Source organism: Humulus lupulus, chromosome 2 (assembly GCF_963169125.1).
Source record: "Humulus lupulus chromosome 2, drHumLupu1.1, whole genome shotgun sequence".
Lineage (NCBI taxonomy): Eukaryota > Viridiplantae > Streptophyta > Magnoliopsida > Rosales > Cannabaceae > Humulus > Humulus lupulus.
Genome location: NC_084794.1, coordinates 233,583,719 through 233,592,296, shown reverse-complemented (window position 1 = coordinate 233,592,296; position 8,578 = coordinate 233,583,719).

Below are 8,578 nucleotides of genomic sequence, written 5' to 3'. Positions count from 1 at the left end.
ACAGTGACCTTTTCACTGATTCTGTGAGAGGCATGGGGTTATAAAAAGTTTTTCATCACTAGCTCAACCGTAAGCAAATGGACAAGTTGAGGTTGTCAATAAGACTCTGAAGGACACATTGAAGAAAAGGCTCGAAGAAGCAAAAGGCGCATGGCCAGAGCAATTACCTGAAGTACTTTGGTCGTATAGAACATCCCATTAAGCAGCAACAAGCCATTCTCCATTTTCCTTGGCTTATGGGTATGAATCCATGTTGCCTATTAAGCTCAACCCACCATCATATAGAAGGCTGACATACGATCAAAGTGCTAATGATCAATTATTGATGGAGTCCTTGGATTTGATCGATGAAAGGCGTGACCAAGCTTAACTTTGAGCAGCAGCTTACCAGCAAAAGGTCGCTCGATATTTGAACTCTAAAGTATGTGAAAGAACGTTTAACATGGGAGATTTAGTACTTAGAAGATTTTTTCTCAACAATTGCGACCAAGCTGCCGGAGTGCTCGGACCAAACTAGGAAAGTCCGTATCAGATTGAAGAAATTCTTCAACCAAGCACATTAGAAATTTGCTCGCTTAAACGGATATCTCATTCCTCGTTATTAGAATGAAGAACACCTACGCAAGTATTATCAATAAATAGTTCTTTTTAAAGAACTGGCTTGTATTAATTTTACTTTTTACAAGTTTATGAACAAGGGCAAGTCAATAATATGACTGGTCGCTTACAAGTGTAAGATCAATTTTTTATCACTCGTACAAACACGATTTTGTCCATTTATTACGAGAAATAAAAGGAACTGTGCGTAGCATGTTATTCTTGCCAAATTATTGTATTTATTACAAGTATTTGCTCATTATGTGTGTTGTTTTGCTATATTACCATTTTTGATTATGAGTGTGAGAGCAGTAATGTTTGAATAAGACTTGGTCATGGCAAGTGACTGAGATACTAAGCAAGCAAAGCATATCAATAGGCATATGTAAACACACGAGCAAAATAAGGGAAAGTATACTACGGTACTTAGAGTATTTCTCAAAAAATTTAGTTTAAATTTTGTAAAGTCAAAACAAAGTGCTATCCTAAGTTCTATTATACGAACAGATGTTATAATATAAAAACAAAATATTTTACACCGCGAGCAGTTGCTGCTCGGATGTAAATTAATAAATTAAAAGAAAAGCTGCCTTGAGCAGAAAAATTGTCTTAACATTATGAATCGTAGATTTTATGTTCCAGTTACAAAAATAAATATATTAATCACTAAGCAATAGGAGGATCTAGCTGGGATTGCTGGTCGATGGTGGTCCCCACATCCTCTTCAACAGCTTCAGTGCCAGTTGCCAAGGATATTTCAAGGGACTCTTGTGCTTTCTGTTCCTCTGCCAGACGAGCGACACACTTTGTCAGTTCAGCCTGCTTTACCTGCTTGGGAAGATAGTCAAAGTTCGCCTTAGGATTTTTTTTTCCAGAACAAGTAGAAGCAGTTGAAGGTCGCTCCTTTGAACTTCTCCAGATAACGAGAGTTGGTTTCCTCGAGCAGTTTGACTCGTCCCTCCAGCTCAGCAGTTTCCTTTCGGCTGATCACTAGGCCATCTTGATGTTTGGTGGCTTCTTTTAAGTTAATCTCCGAAGCCTCCTTAAACTTCTCCTTAACGACAGTAACTTTGGCCACCGACTCTTGGCACTTCCTCAACTCCTCGCTCAGGCTGGAAATTCTTGCCTCGGCCACCTTAATCTCTTCGGCATGTCTGGCTTCGACCGCTTCATCACCTCGGCATATCTGGCCTCGACCGCCTTCATCTCCTCGACAAATCTGGCCTCGGTCTCCTCAGTTCAATGCCAGCTATGCCCTATGGTCAGGATGTCCTGTGAATAGAAAAGGAAAAGTAAACCAGATAAGGGAAATTAAAGAAAGTGTTGTTCGATTAAAGAAAAAAGAAGAAATACACTTACACTGAGGAATTTAGACATCCTGCGACTGATGACCTGGCTGTGTTGTAGTGGAGGGAGATGCAAAAAAGCTTCTTGGCTACGGCAGTACTTTGGTATCCTTTGCAGCTTCTCATGGGTAGCGTTGTAGGCGCTACTCAGCAAGTCGTTGGCCGAGGGTCTTCTCGCCTGCTCGGGGGGAAGACTATTGCGAGGAGGAGGAGAAGGAGGTGTCATATTCCTGGAAGGAGTGGGCGCTAGGGGAGGCGCTGTAGGATCCTTTGTTCGAGCTGTTTTCTTGGAGGGATCGCTACTGCTCTCCCCAAGGTGCCTCTTGCTCGCTCTCTTTTTGCTCGCAGGAGCTTCAGCATTTGTGGATATGTCAAAGGCTTCCTCAGAAGGCATGACTGCAAGGCAAAAAGGGAAATTCTAAGTAATATACCTGAGCTATTATTACTGGTCGATATATTATTTATAGAACTACTGCTACACTCACTCTCTACCTCGAAGAAGTCTGAATTAAAATTACTGGTTGTAAATTTAAAGTTTCCATCCCTGTCAAATAAATGACAGGGGATGAGGAAGCTATCTAAGAGTGAGAAGTCAATACTGCTCTCGTCAGAAGACTCGAGTACAGGTTCGGTGTACTCCAGAAGTTTTTGCTTGCCTCTCCCATGTTGGTCAGGGGCAGCAACAGCCTGAGGGTTGTTAGAGAGTTCCCGGATGGTCACTTCCGTTGCCTTGGGGGTTATGACACATCTTGCGGCTTCTCAGGGATTTCCTCTCCAGTAGTACTCCCTGAGGTGGACTCCCTCACTTCCTAGTGAGCTGCTAAAAGGCCGACCAACCTTAGATTGTTCTCGGTAACCAGCTCCTTGATGCTCTTTTCAATATTCATCATGCTGGCTAGAGCTGCGGCCCTCATCTCGATCTCTGGAGTGGGGTCTGGTCGGTACCATGGAACTAGACACAACATCAAGGTTCTAAGGATGGTGAAGGAAAAAAGTGACAGAAAATAAACAACCAGCGATTGAGAAATTTACCTCCTCGTATGAAGGCCAGGTTATTAGTGACCAGGTCTATCGTAAGGAAGTAATCCTGGAAGTACTTTCCTACGTTGGATTTGTAGGTGACTTCACTTAGGATTATACAAGTAGATTCCTAGTGACAGAAGTGGAAAAACCCCGTGTTGTTTTGGTTTGGGTTGGACTTGAGATAAAAAAATATAATTGATCTGGTGCGGTGTAGGCACAGGCCATTTTTTATGGTTGTAAAGGATATAGACTTCTGATAGTACTCTATATCTGTTGGGTGTAATTTGGAAGGGGGCGACCTCGAAGTAATTGACCACCCCTTGGACGGAATTGCAGTAGACCCATCTAAGGTAGAGGCTATGAAGGATTGGCCAAGACCAAAGAACGCATTAGGGGTAAGGAGCTTTCTAGGATTAGCAGCTTATTATCGAAGGTTTGTAGAGGGCTTTTCTAAGATAGCCACTCTACTCACCAACCTGACCCGGAAACAGCAACAAAGGTTCAACTAGATTGATAAGTGTGAAGAAAGCTTCCAGTTGCTTAAAGATAAGCTGTGCTCAACACCGGTACTTTGTGTACCGACACCCAACGACAAGTTTGTAGTCTACTGCAATGCGTTGAAGAAAGGGTTGGGTTGCGTGCTGATGCATAATGACAAGGTGATAGCCTATGCCTCAAGGCAGCTGAAGGAGTACGAGCAACGTTATCCAACACACGATATGGAGTTGGCAGCGATGGTCTTTGGGTTGAAAATCTAGCGCCATTATCTTTACGGAGAACGGTGTGAGATTTATACGGACCACAAAAGCTTACAGTATTTCTTCACTCAGAAGGAGCTCAACATGAGGCAACGCAGGTGGTTAGAACTAGTGAAGGATTGTGACTGCGAAATTCTATACCACCCGAGAAAGGCAAACGTAGTTGCTGATACGCTAAGTAGGAAGACTTATGGAAGTATAGCAGCACTAACCTGAATAGAAAAGCCGCTACAGAAGGAGCTGATCAGTGCCTGAATAGAAGTAGTCATCGGTAAGTTGGCTAACTTGTCTATCCAGTCAAGTCTGTAAGAAGAAATACGGATTGGGCAAGAGCATGATGACACTTTAGTAGCACATATTGATGCAGTTAGAGAAGGTAAGGCCACAGATTTCTCAATATCAGGTCAAGGTTTATTGAGATATATGGATCGGGTATGCGTGCCAAATGATTAGATGATTAAGAGGACGATATTAGAAGAAGTGCACAGTACCCCATACTCAGTTCACCCAGGATTGACCAAGATGACTCACAACATTAAGGAAATATATTGGTGGCCAGGAATGAAGAAGGATATAGCGGAATTTGTGTCTAAATGTTTAGTATGCCAGCAAGTGAAAGCAGAACTTCAGTGGCCTGCAGGTTTATTGCAACCACTTAGCATTTCAGAATGAAAATGGGACGCCATAGCGATGGGTTTCGTGACAGGTTTTCCACGAACAAGTAAGCAGCACGACTAGGCTTAGGTAGTAGTAGATAGACTAACCAAGTCAGCTCATTTCTTGTCTGTCAAGACTACGTACACAACAGATCAATACGCAGACATTTATGTTCAGGAGATTGTACGACTGTATGGAATCCCTAAGACTATAGTGTCCGATAGAGGGTCGATGTTTACATCGAGATTTTGGGGAAGTTTGTAGCAAGCCATGGGTACCAAGTTAAGTCTTAGTACAGCATTTCATCCTCAGACAGACGGCCAGTCCGAGCGTACCATACAGATTTTAGAAGATATGTTGCGCGCTTCTGTACTTGATTTCAGAGAATCATGGAGTAAGTATTTGTCGCTGATAGAATTCTCCTACAACAATAGATACCGGTCAACGATCGGGATGGCGCCTTATGAGTTACTTTATGGAAGTAGGTGTCGATCGCCGTTACATTGGGACAAGGTAGGAGAAAGGCAACTTCTTGGTCTCGAAGCTGTTAGAAAAGATCAGGAAGCAGTAGCGCTGATTAGAAAGCGTATGCTCGCAACTCAAAGCTGTCAGAAAAGTTATGCGGATGCCAAGCGGCGTGATGTGGAATTCAAGGTCGGAGATAAAGTCTTTCTAAGGATATCTCCTGTGAAATGTGTGAAGCGGTTTGGGAAGAAAGGCAAGCTTAGTCCTCAGTTTATAGGTCCTTTTGAGATATAGGACAAAGTGGGAGCAGTTGTATATAGACTAGCCCTACTGCCAACTATACCAGATAGCCACAATGTGTTCCACATCACGATGCTACGAAAGAATGTGTCAGACCCATCCCACGTCCTCAAGTACGATATGATAGCACTACAGAAAGACTTGAGTTACGAGGAACGACCGGTTAGCATCCTAGATAGAGGGATGAAGCAGTTACGGTCCAAGGGTTTTCCGATAGTCAAAGTCCTAAGGAGTAATAGTTCTGAACGGGAGGCAACGTGGGAGTTGGAGGAGGACATGCTAGCTCGGTAATCGGAATTGTTTGGAAAGTAAATTTCGAGGACAAAATTCTTTTTAGTAGGGGAGAATTGTACAGTCCCATAACTTTACATAGTAGTGGTAGTGGTAGTGGTAGTGGTAGTGGTAGTGGTAGTGGTGGTAGTGGTGGTAGTGGTAGTAGTGGTAGTAGTGGTAGTAGTGGTAATAGTAGTGGTAGTAGTGGTAGTAGTGGTAGTAGTAGTAGTAGTAGTAGTAGTAGTAGTAGTAGTAGTAGTAGTAGTAGTAGTAGTAGTAGTAGTAGTAGTGGTAGTTGTAGTGGTAGTCGTAGTGGTAGTGGTAGTAGTACTGGTAGTAGTGGTAGTAGTAGTAGTAGTAGTGGTAGTAGTAGTAGTAGTAGTAGTTAGTAGTAGTAGTAGTAGTAGTAGTAGTAGTAGTAGTAGTAGTAGTAGTGGTTGTAGTGGTAGTCGTAGTGGCAGTGGTAGTAGTGGTAGAGGTAGTAGAACTGGTAGTAGTGGTAGTAGTAGTAGTAGTGGTAGTGGTAGTGGCAGTAGTGGTAGTGGTAGTAGTAGTGGTAGTAGTGGTAATAGTGGTAGTAGTAGTGGTAGTAGTGGTAGTAGTGGTAGTAGTAGTAGTAGTAGTAGTAGGAGTAGTAGTAGTAGTAGTAGTAGTAGTAATATGTTATGAATATGTATGCATGTATGTTTGTAGGCTTGGGCATATGACCCATATGACTAACAAGACCCCAAATGGGTTATGGGAATATGACCTACTTAGCTAGTAGGACCCCACTAATCCCATGGGCATATGCTTGTTTAGTCTATGGGACCCCAAGTAATAATGGCCATTATAATAAGTGTATTATGTGTTATGATATGTCTTTATGTTTCTTATGAAATTATGTTTATGACTATGTGTTAGATTTTTCCTTGCTGGGCATTAGGCTCATTCCTTTCTGTTTATGTGCAGGAAATAAGCTTTAGAGGTGGAAAGATTCGTGACGCTTAGAGGATGTGTATCGATGGTGAAAGGAGTCAAGGGGCCGAGCGTTATTCAATTCCAGGATGTAGTCTTGTTTATGTTTTTATGGTTTTACATGTATTTTCCGCATTTTCTATGTAACTCTTTTCACATAAGTTATTTTTGTTTTAAAGACAATGGGTCCCCATATCCTACTTATTTTGTGAAAGTGACCTTTGTTTCTACAAGTTTATAATAAATTGTGGTATTTTCGCAAATGTATATTTTAGTAAGACTTTTTAAGTATAGTTTCGTTAATGATCCAAATAGTCTAGATTAGTGGGTCATTACAGTTGTAGTAGTATTGGTAGTCGTGGTAGTAGTAGTAGTAGTAGTAGTAATAGTAGTAGTAGTAGTAGTAGTAGTAGTAGTAGTAGAGGTAATGGTGGTAGTGGAGGTAGTGGTGGTAGAAGAGGTAGTGGTAGTAGTGGTAGTGGTAGTAGTAGTGGTAGTAGTGGTAGTAGTGGTAGTAGTAGTAGTAGTAGTAGTAGTAGTAGTAGTAGTAGTAGTAGTAGTAGTAGTAGTAGTGGTAATTGTAATGGTAGTGGTAGTGGTAGTGGTAGTGGTAGTAGTGGTAGTGGTAGTAGTAGTGGTAGTAGTGGTAGTAGTGGTGGTAGTCGTGGTAGTAGGGGTAGTAGTAGTAGTAGTAGTAGTAGTAGTAGTAGTAGTAGTAGTAGTAGTAGTAGTAGTGGTATTTGTAGTGGTAGTCGTAGTGGTAGTGGTAGTGGTAGTAGTAGTCGTAGTCGTAGTAGTAGTGGTAGTAGTAGTAGTAGTAGTAGTAGTAGTAGTAGTAGTAGTAGTAGTACTAGTAGTAGTAGTAGTAGTAGTAGTAGTAGTAGTAGTAGTAGTAGTGGTAGTTGTAGTGGTAGTCGTAGTGGTAGTGGTAGTGGTAGTGGCAGTAGTAGTCGTAGTCGTAGTAGTCGTGGTAGTAGTAGTAGTAGTAGTAGTAGTAGTAGTAGTAGTAGTAGTAGTAGTAGTAATAGTAGAGGTAGTAGTAGTAGTAGTAGTAGTAGTAGTAGAAGTAGTAGTAGTAGTAGTAGTAGTAGTGGTAGTGGTTGTGGTAGTGGTAGTGGTAGTAGTAGTCGTAGTCGTAGTAGTCGTGGTAGTAGTAGTAGTAGTAGTAGTGGTAGTAGTAGTAGTAGTAGTAGAAGTAGTAGTAGTAGTAGTAGTAGTAGTAGTAGTAGTAGTAGTAATAGTACTAGTAGTAATAGTAGTAGTAGTAGTAGAAGTAGTACTAGTAGTAGTAGAAGTAGTAGTAGTAGTAGTAGTAGTAGTAGTAGAAGTAGTAGTAGTGGTAGTAGTGGTAGTAGTAGTAGTAGTAGTAGTAGTAGTAGTAGTAGTGGTAGTTGTAGTGGTAGTCGTAGTAGTAGTATAGGGAGTAGTGGTAGTAGTAGTGGTAGTAGTGGTAGTAGTGGTACTGTTAGTAGTAGTAGTAGTAGTACTAATAGTAGTAGTAGTGGTAGTAGTAGTAGTAGTAGTAGTAGTAGTAGTAGTAGTAGTAGTAGTAGTAGTAGTAGTAGTAGTGGTAGTGGTAGTAGTAGTAGTATTAGTCGTAGTAGTAGTAGTCGTAGACGTAGTAGTAGTTGTAGTAGTAGTAGTAGTAGTGGTAGTAGTGGTAGTGGTAGTAGTGGTAGTGGTAGTGGTAGTCGTAGTCGTAGTGGTAGTAGTAGTTGTAGTAGTATTAGTTGTAGTCATAGTGGTAGTGGTAGTGGTAGTCGTAGTCGTAGTCGTAGTGGTAGTAGTTGTCGTAGTAGTGGTAGTAGTAGAAGTAGTAGTATTGGTGGTGGTGGTAGTGGTAGTAGTGGTAGTGGTAGTAGTGGTAGTAGTGGAAATGGTAGTAGTGGTAGTAGTGGTTCCAATGGTACTGGTAGTAGTGGTAGTAGTAATAGTAGTGGTAGTAGTGGTAGTAGTGGTAGTAGTAGTAGTGGTAGTAGTGGTAGTAGTAGTAGTAGTGGTAGTAGTGGTAGTGGTAGTAGTGGTAGTAGTGGTAGTGGTTGTAGTGGTAGTGGTAGTGGTAGTAGTGGTAGTGGTAGTAGTACTTGTAGTGGTAATGGTAGTGGCAGTGGTAGTGGTAGTGGTAGTCGTAGTGGTAGTAGTAGTTGTATTAGTAGTAGTGGTAGTCATAGTGGTAGTGGTAGTGGTAGTGGTAGTCGTAGT